The sequence below is a fragment of the Notamacropus eugenii genome, chromosome 1 (assembly GCF_028372415.1).
Source record: "Notamacropus eugenii isolate mMacEug1 chromosome 1, mMacEug1.pri_v2, whole genome shotgun sequence".
Classification (NCBI taxonomy): Eukaryota; Metazoa; Chordata; class Mammalia; order Diprotodontia; family Macropodidae; genus Notamacropus; species Notamacropus eugenii.
The window spans coordinates 300,397,746-300,406,718 of NC_092872.1; the positions used below are offsets into that span (position 1 = coordinate 300,397,746).

Consider the following 8,973-nt stretch of genomic DNA (forward strand, 5'->3'; position numbering starts at 1 on the left):
TATGGGTAATAGAATAATAGGATTTCAGAGTTGGATGGAACTTCAGAGACTTCTAGTCTAACTGATGTCTGAAAAAGACTCACCTCTTTAAAACATATCTAACAAGTGGTCATCTAGCCTTTGCTGAAGACCTTCAGTGAGAGAAAACCCATTATCTTTTAGGAAACCATTTTGCTTCTGGATAACCCTGATAGTTAACAAATTTTGTTTGACAAAAAGTGAAATTTGAGTTATACAATTCCTGTGTTATTGCCTTCATAGATCTTACTCCATCCTCCCATCTGATGTGCCTCAGTTCTAGAAATATCAGTTCATGAACGTGTAATGTATAATGGAATCTATTGTCATATGGTAGGTATCACTCTGTGTCCCAAATCATGAGTCCTGGTCTTATTTCTAGCTCTTACCACAATCAGTCTCTATTTTGAAATCAGTTTTATCCATCTCTTGATGTCTGTAACCCTTACCACCCAAGTGCTAGCTACTGTTGTCGACTTCTATATCCCCTTTCCAGGACGGGATATTTTCCAAAGATTTGCAACACTCATTTAAAGTAGTCACCCAATTTGTAGATCTCATCCCCTCCATATAAGTCCCATTCAAACGTTCCTGACTTTTGTTGGAAGCAATTATTTTATCTTGCATGAAGATTTTATTTACTGGTACCCTTTCCTTTTACTTACTTGAATGAACCCTCATCTTTTCTACTTCTCATCTCATTCTCTCAATTGTTATTTTTTTCTTTTCTCCCACAATCTCCCCTCTTCTTGAGAGGCCAAGGGAATGATTATCCCTTCTCTATTTGCCTATGGATTTTGAGGGATGCATCTATTGGGTTCCTCTGTCACTTCTCACCCCTTTCCCAATTTACCTAATTTTCCACTTTTTTTCTCACAAAAGATAATTATTCACTTAGAGTAAATCAGGAGCTTTGTTTCATAAAGTATTAATTCAATTCTTTTTCTCTTTACTTTTTCTTTAATTTAACTGCAGTCTCTGCCCTACTCTGTTGACTCTGACTTCTCCAATCTAATGTGATAGACATTAGTCTAAATAATATTTTCTTCTATGAAATCTATTATGCTTAGTTCCCCCCTACTGCGCTTCCCCATTCTTCTGGCCATTCTTTTGACTCATTTGCTCACCTTTATTATTTTTCCTGCCCTCACAGTGTGAGTATTCTTCAAGGCCACTCATTCTTTGTATACATATTCCATCAAGTTTTACGACTTTAACAACCATCTTTTACATAGATCAATCCCAACATACAGTACACATCTTTAATCCTAACCTGTGCTCCAATCTATTTCCATTTCCCTTGAAACATCTGAGTTGAGTGCTCCTAAATTCAGTAAGTCTAAAACTGATTTATTTTCTTCCATTTTCCTGCCCCCACCAATCTTGTTTTTCTTCTCACCTCTGTAGGAATACCAACCCTCCTTCACTCTCAGTGTCTGATTAAATAATACTGGTTTTTCCTTCAAAATGTTTCTCAGATTTGCCTTGTTCTCTTAGATTTCACTGCCAATAATTTGCTTCTCTTCACCTCAGACTTGAATTACTCCAGCCTTTATTTTAATTACTTTATTTGAATTACTTTAACCATCTAATCAATCTTCCTACCTCTATTCTATCCATACTCTAATACATTTTATATACGATTACCAATCTAACTTCTCCTAAAACCTTATTTCAGGAAATTTGGTGTTAGTTTTCTTAAAAGTTTCCTAAAACATTATTTTCACTGTCAGTGAAACTCCCTGCTCAAGAAACTATAAGGGCACCCTATCACCAATACATTGGAATTTCATTTATGAAGGCGTTCAACACCCTCCATAATCTGTCCTTATTCTCCTTTTCCAAACTTATCTTTTTCTCCAATTCACAAGATGCACCCATGTTCCTGGGAGCATGGAAAAGCAATGTTAGCCTTTACTTACACTCTTCCCATCACGAAGATTTCTTTCCTTTTCTGTATCCCCATAGAAATCCTTTCATTTTTCAATGCCCAGCTCAAATTTCATCTCATCCATTAAGCCTTGACCAACTATGTTAGCTTATAGCGATCTCAATCTTTAACGAATGTCTCTTGCAATTATGCCCTGTCCTGTACCACTTAGAACGTGACTATTGCTCAGAAATTGTTTGACATTTGTGAGTCTTGACTCTGCAAAGGAAGTCTTAACCTAGAGTTTGTGAGATTGTGTATATAATAGACAGGTTAGGTAGATTTGTAGATCTATATCCATAGGTATTTATATCTTTCTGTATGTATGTATGTATGTACGTATCCAGCTAGCTAGCTATCACCTGTGTGTGTGTAAATGTGTGTAACTATTTCAAACTAATTGACTTCCTTTCCAGTTCTATGCATTTATTTCATGCATTTAACTATGCTATTTTTAGAATGGGCCCCTCAACTTCACCAGACTGCCAAGGAGGTCCATGACACAATAAAGGCTAAGAATTTCTAAAGTATTTAGAAGTATTTTGTTCTGTTGAAGACCCAAAATAAGCCATATACCTTCATTCCATCTCCTCTACCCATAAGTTCATAGCTCAAGTCTTATTCCGTGGTGAAGCAGGTGTTTATTAAATATTTGCTCTCATTGACTTATCCTAGTTAACTAATTCACCTGGTTTGCTGAATGTTGTAATAAATCTTAGTTAGCATTTGTATATTACTTTAAGGTTTACAAAACTCTTTGCATATGTTAACTCATTTGATCCTCAAATAACCCCACAATGTAGATGGAATTATTATCTTCAATTTATAGATGGGGAAACTGAAGCTGGGGGAGATTAAGACTTTCTCAGTCACACAGCTAGTAAGTGTCTGAGGCAGAATTGAAACTCAGATCTTTTGAACCTGTGTTCAGAACTCTATGCACTGTGCCACCTAGCTGCCTCTAAAATTGGAATTTTCCTGTACACCTAGACTTAGAATGTAGGAATGCCTTCAATCTCACTGCTAACCATCTTCTCTTGCTCTAATATCATGTGTACAGAAGCAACATGATACAGTAAAAGGAAAACTGATTCTGGAGCCAAAAGATTTGACAACAAATTGTGTTATAGCTACTTACCAGCTGTGTGATCCATGACAAATCCCTGAGCCTTATGACATACTTGTGAGGAAAAGTATTCTGTAAGCTACAAAGCAAAATGTAAGTATGAATTATTATTTCCATAGCCTCATAAGGCTGCAAAATATGTTTACAGGTTTTTCCCATTTGTTGGTCTGTTTAAATTACAGTATAAATCCAGTGGCACCAATGACAAACTTCAGAGTGTGTTTAGTACCTGTGTGACCTTGTATGACCTTGGGTGAGACAATTATATGGGGATAAAACAATCATGACCTAAAATGAAACCTTAAAATCTAAAAGAAAGATGTTTGACATAAGGTAGTGTTCATGCATTTAGTACTGAAACAAGGATAAGGTAGGTATTCTATAGATTCGATCAGTTTTAGGACTCATATCTATACTCACATTTAGGCCTAGCCTTGCAGTATTTTTACTGCAATTGAACGGTTACCTCATTGTGTACACTGGCAGAGACTCCCCATCTATAAATTGTGGATGCTTTCTCAGGTGCAGTATTTATATAGCATCGTTTTTTTCTACTGCTTTGGATTTTCTCTGGCAAATGGAAAGATATCAGTGATGTAAGGCTGTGAGAGAGCCAAACAATAGATCAGAAAGACTCCCAGTGCTTTTAATCATGGTGGAATGTGATATTCTACACAAGGTAGTGGTGGTTTTTAATGCTGGTGAAAATATAAAATGCACGATTGAGAAATAACATGGGTTTTATTCATTAAAGCTGATTTTCTAGCATTTGAGGATGTATTTACTGACTGGAGTCAGGTTACAGTAGCTGCTAGTTGAACATAAATATTAAATAATCTACTGTTTCACTTGATAAATGATTTAAGACTAAGAATACAAAATAATGGTATATAGAGTGAGATAGGGTGCTACATTTGTACTCAGAATGTCCTGGGTTCAAATCCCACCTCAGATACTTATCACCTGTGTGAAACTAGAAAAGTCACTTAACGACTCTGGGCCTCATTTTCCTCATCTATAAAATGAGGGGGTTGGACTCCATCACTTCTAGGGTCCCTCTCAACTCTAAGTCTATGGTCCTATTGGCATTAGAAATGAATTTTGTCCTTTTGAAACCTTCAATTTCTCCAAATTTACTTTAAAAAAAACTAGTAGAAACTTTCCCTATTCATTGAGTTCCTATAATTGGGCTGGCCAGAAAAAACTCCTGTCTTCTCCGAGTGACACAGAATGAGGAAGAAACCATTAAATGTAGAAACATACCTACTCGGATGGAGAAATCATGGAGAATATGGCTTTGGGGCTGGGCTTTCAGTGATTGGAAAGTTTTAGGAAGATAAAAAGGGTAATTTAGGTTGGAAGAATGTTGTGAAATATTAATAATGGTAATAACAACTTAAACGTATAAAGTGTTTCAGGGTTTACAATGTGTTTTATATCCATTATCTCATCTGATTTCCACAACCACCCTGTGATATAAATGCTACTTTTAGCTCCATTTTACAGATGAGGAAACTAAGCCTGAGAGATTTTAAATGACTTGCCAAGGTCCCATGGTTAGTTAGTATCTGCTGTAGGAATTGAAATCAGGTCTTATTGATTCCCAATCCAATCACCTATTCACTCTGTCATACTGCATTTAATAGTACAAAGCATGTTCAGAAGACAGCAAGCAAGCCAATTTGGTTGAGAAGATGTCTCAAGCGATGGAGTAGTGAACTATAAAGCTAAAAAGGCAGATTTGATGCCAGACTGTGGAGGGCCCTGAATACCAGCTGTGCAATCCAGTCTTTTCAATACTGCCTCCATGATATCTCTCACATCTCTTCCCTTCTCTCCACTCAAATTACCTCCTTTAGGATGTACTGTTGTAATAACTTCTTAATTGATCTTCCTTCCTCAAGTATCTCCCCTCTTCATTCTGTCATCCACAGAGCAGCCAAAAGAACAGTTTTAAAAGGATCTGCCTATGTTTCTACTCTGTTTAATAGAATTCATTAGCTCCCTATTACCCCTATGATAATAATATGTAATACCTAGCATATATATAAATATATATATATTACAGTACTTTAAGGGGTGCAAAGTGTCTTACAAATATTATCTTATTTGAAAGCACCCATACGTACACAAATATTTCTAACAGCTCTTTTTGTGATGGCACAGAACTGGAAGATGACAAGATGTCTATCAACTGGGGAATGACTGAACAATTAATGATGTATGATTAGAATACTACTGTGCTATAAGAAATGATGAAGAGGATGGTTTGAGAAAAACTCAGTAAGACTTACATGGACTGATGCCAAGTAAAGGGAGCAGAACTAGAACACTGTACACAGGAACAGCAATGCTGTTATGATAATCGAGTGTGAAAGTTGCTCTGATCAATACAATGATCCACAACAATTCCAAAGAATTCATGAAGAAAATAAGAAATGACTAGTCACTCCAGGAGCTCTGCCAAGAAAAAAATGGGGTCACCAAAAGTCAGACATCACTAGGAATGACTGAGCAAACATGATGAAAAAATGCTATCCACCTCCATAGAGAGATGATGAACGGAGTGTATATTTTTCTCTTTCTGTCTTTTTCTTTCTTTGTTCCATTCTTCCTTTTTTCTTTCTCTCTTTTCTTCCTCCTCCCTTCCTTCCTTCTTTTCTTTCTTTCTTGCAACATGATTAATGTGGAAATAGGTTTTGCATAACTTCACATTATAATGGGTATCCTATTTCTGGTTTTCTCAATGAGTGGGAAAGGGGTGGAAAGAGGGAGAGAATTAAGAAATGACAATTAAAATAAAAAAAATAAAAATACCAAATATTACCTCATTTGATTCTCACAACAACCTTGTTAAGATAAGTGGTATTATTATCCCCATTTTATAGATGAGGAAACTGAGATACCAGAGTCACATAGTTAGTAGGTGTCTGGGGCTAAGTTTGAACCTGGGTCTTCCTGACTCTAGGCCTAGAACTCTATCCACTGTACCACCTAGCTACCTTTCCTATGGTCCAAATGTACTTCCTTTTTTGCTATTTTTCCACAAATAATAAATATTCCATCTCCTGACTCTGTGCCTCCACAAAGGCTTTTCTCTGCGTTTTACGTCTGAGGAAGGATACCTAGTTTTCTTCAAAGCTCATCTCAAACCCTACCCCCCTCCTACATGAGACCTTTCCTAATACTCTCAGTTGCTAATACTTTTTGTATTTATTTTCCATATATTTTGTATTTAGTTATTGTGAGGAGATTGTGGGCAAAGTATTGAAAAGGTACACAAATGCTCAAAGGATGACAAATCAGACAATTTATTACTCACAGGCGGACAACCATGGGACTCCTCAGTCCTTCAGTCTCATGGGCAAGCATGAGAAGGTGGTAGGAGCCCACAGCAAGACACGTACCCTGATTGAGATCCTAGAACTGTGAGTCTCTGCCTCCACATCTGATTACTGTTTCTGCACAGACTCACAAGGACTGAGTGGAAGGAGGACTTTAGGGGATGTCAGTCAGTAGGAGGCTCTGACTACAACTCCCTCCCTCTAGTTGAATCACAAGAGCATTGTGATTAGGAAAATTTGCTAAGCTTGCTCATGAAGTTTATTACAAAGTTTACTAAACTGATTAGGATTGTGAACTTTGTTTTCTTTGCTTAAATAGAGCTGTCAAAACCAATTAAGAGGTATATAAGAAATTTCTGGTACATAGATGAGTGGCCAAACATGAAGTCACTTCTCTCAGTCAGGGGCTAGAAATAGGCCAATCTTCACAGTTATTTGTGTCTCTCCCAATAGAAAGTAAACTCTCTGAGGGATTGTTACATTTTCTCTTCAACAGAATGACTGGCACATAGCAGATAATTTTAAAATGATTGTTGATTAATCCTTTGATTGGAAATATCCATTTCTTTGTCACCTGAACTCCAAGCTAGTCAGTCAATTACTTTTAAGGGGTTATAAATGAAATGGAAAACATGGTTCCTATTTCCCAGTGGTAAAGTCCTAAACTTTACTATAGAAAAAAAGAAAGTGAAAAAACGTATGAATTTGGAATATTAGTGAAGGCTCTGGACTATGTCAGCTAGGTAGCACAGTGGATAGAAACCCAGGTGTGGAGTCAGGAAAATTCCCCTTCTTGTGTTCAAACCTGACCTCAGACATGATTTAATGTGTGACCCTGAGCAAGTCACTTAATCCAGTTTACCTCAGGTTCCTCATCTGTAAAACAAAATGGAGAAGGAAATGGCAAACCACTCCAGTATCTTTGCCAAGAAAACCCCAAATGGGGTCATGAAGTGTCGGACATGACTGGAAATGACTGAACCACAACAATAAAAAGCCAACTCTGTACTACACAAATGTTTCATATCTTAGAAATATTAAAATATCAGATAAAGAGAAGCAACTTGACTTGCAATCTTTGCAGCATTGAGGCTATATACAGTGGTTAGGACAAACTAAAGGCAGTGAAGGAAACCACTTAAAAAACTACTTTTAAAAATGGAGTCATATTAGATCAGCTACCATTCCACAGACATATGATTTCATTAGAAAATGTAATGAGGATGGATGAGCAGCGTAATCCTAGATGAGATTTTGTTAAACATGATACTGGCACAATCCTTCTATTCATTTTCTACTGTGCCTTGCTCATTTGACTATCAAAGCAGGAGATGTCTGACTATATTCAGCATTGGGAGAGAAGATAATAAATATTTCTCTATAAAGTACTGAGTGGAAATGCACATTGAAATGAAAGGTGAGTGGTTCAAGACACTGGCAGGAAAAGTTAATAGCCGAGTAGCAGTCAGACAAGAATTAAATTTCATACAAATTTTAATAAAATCAAAGTTTTATGTTGGCATTGTTTTGTATATCTCCATATGAGTTTTGGGATTTATTGCCAGTTGGCATACAATTGATTTCTTAACTATAGAAAAATGCAATTCTAGTAAGCTGTTTCTAAAGTTTTGTAACAATAGCTCCATTTTGCCCAAATCATTTTCATGCCCTCTTTCATAAAAAATAATTTAAACAAGTAATTTTCTTGATGTGTTAGATTCAAGCAAAATTAATAAACCGCTATAATTTAATGTTACACAGACAAATCTCAAATACGTTGTAAAATAACAACACAAATATTCATTGATAAAATCCCTTGTAATTTTAATATTTTTAACTTTTAGAAATAATATCCATAGTGATAATATTCTCATGATGGATGACCTATTTTTTTTAATAGTGTGTATCTTTTCAAAAGAGAAGTCATTGATGGTGGTGGTGTCACTGATAACATGGTTACTCAGGCTACATTTTCGACTATCATTCTAGACCAATAAGTTATTTCTATAACAACTGTAGCAGAAAACCCATTTTCACCCAAATATGGTGTTAAGGAGGTAGCAAAATTTGTTTTGCTTTGTTTGAGAAAAGAGAGAATTCTTTAACGAACCATAGCAAAAGCTTAATAGAATTTTCAGGTTCAAATATTGTTTCAATGTACTATCACAAGACAAGTCCTATTATCTAGTCTTATTCAAGTAGAGTAAGAACAAATGTATCATATTTCTCTGTGGACAATAAGTTACTAACCCATTCATATTTAGAAATATCTAGGCCTTTAAAATAAATAATAATTGCTTCTGTAAATTTCTCAGCTGATTGATTTATAGGGCTTTGCTTCTATTTCATTTGCAGGGATGGGTTTTTATTGGGAAAAACAAATTTTTAAAAATAAATTTATTCATATTCTAATTTGTTCATAAATGTAATTGCTTTATATTTCTGGATTAGAATATAATTTAGAGGACATTGCATTGATTTATTTAGAGTACTCATTTTTTTCCAAAAATATTCCCATGATATCTAAAAGGAACTTACCATTACAACTAATAGAA

At 35.6% G+C, this 8,973-nt stretch overlaps 1 long non-coding RNA gene across 1 annotated transcript; it reads left to right on the top strand.

The window, feature by feature from the left end:
* The first annotated feature begins 267 nt into the window (after positions 1-267).
* LOC140525339 (uncharacterized) lies at positions 268-8,773 on the top strand. Its single transcript, XR_011974005.1, has 3 exons — positions 268-351; positions 3,009-3,167; positions 5,241-8,773. It is a non-coding gene; the product is annotated as an uncharacterized lncRNA (long non-coding RNA).
* The last annotated feature ends 200 nt before the right edge of the window (positions 8,774-8,973 follow it).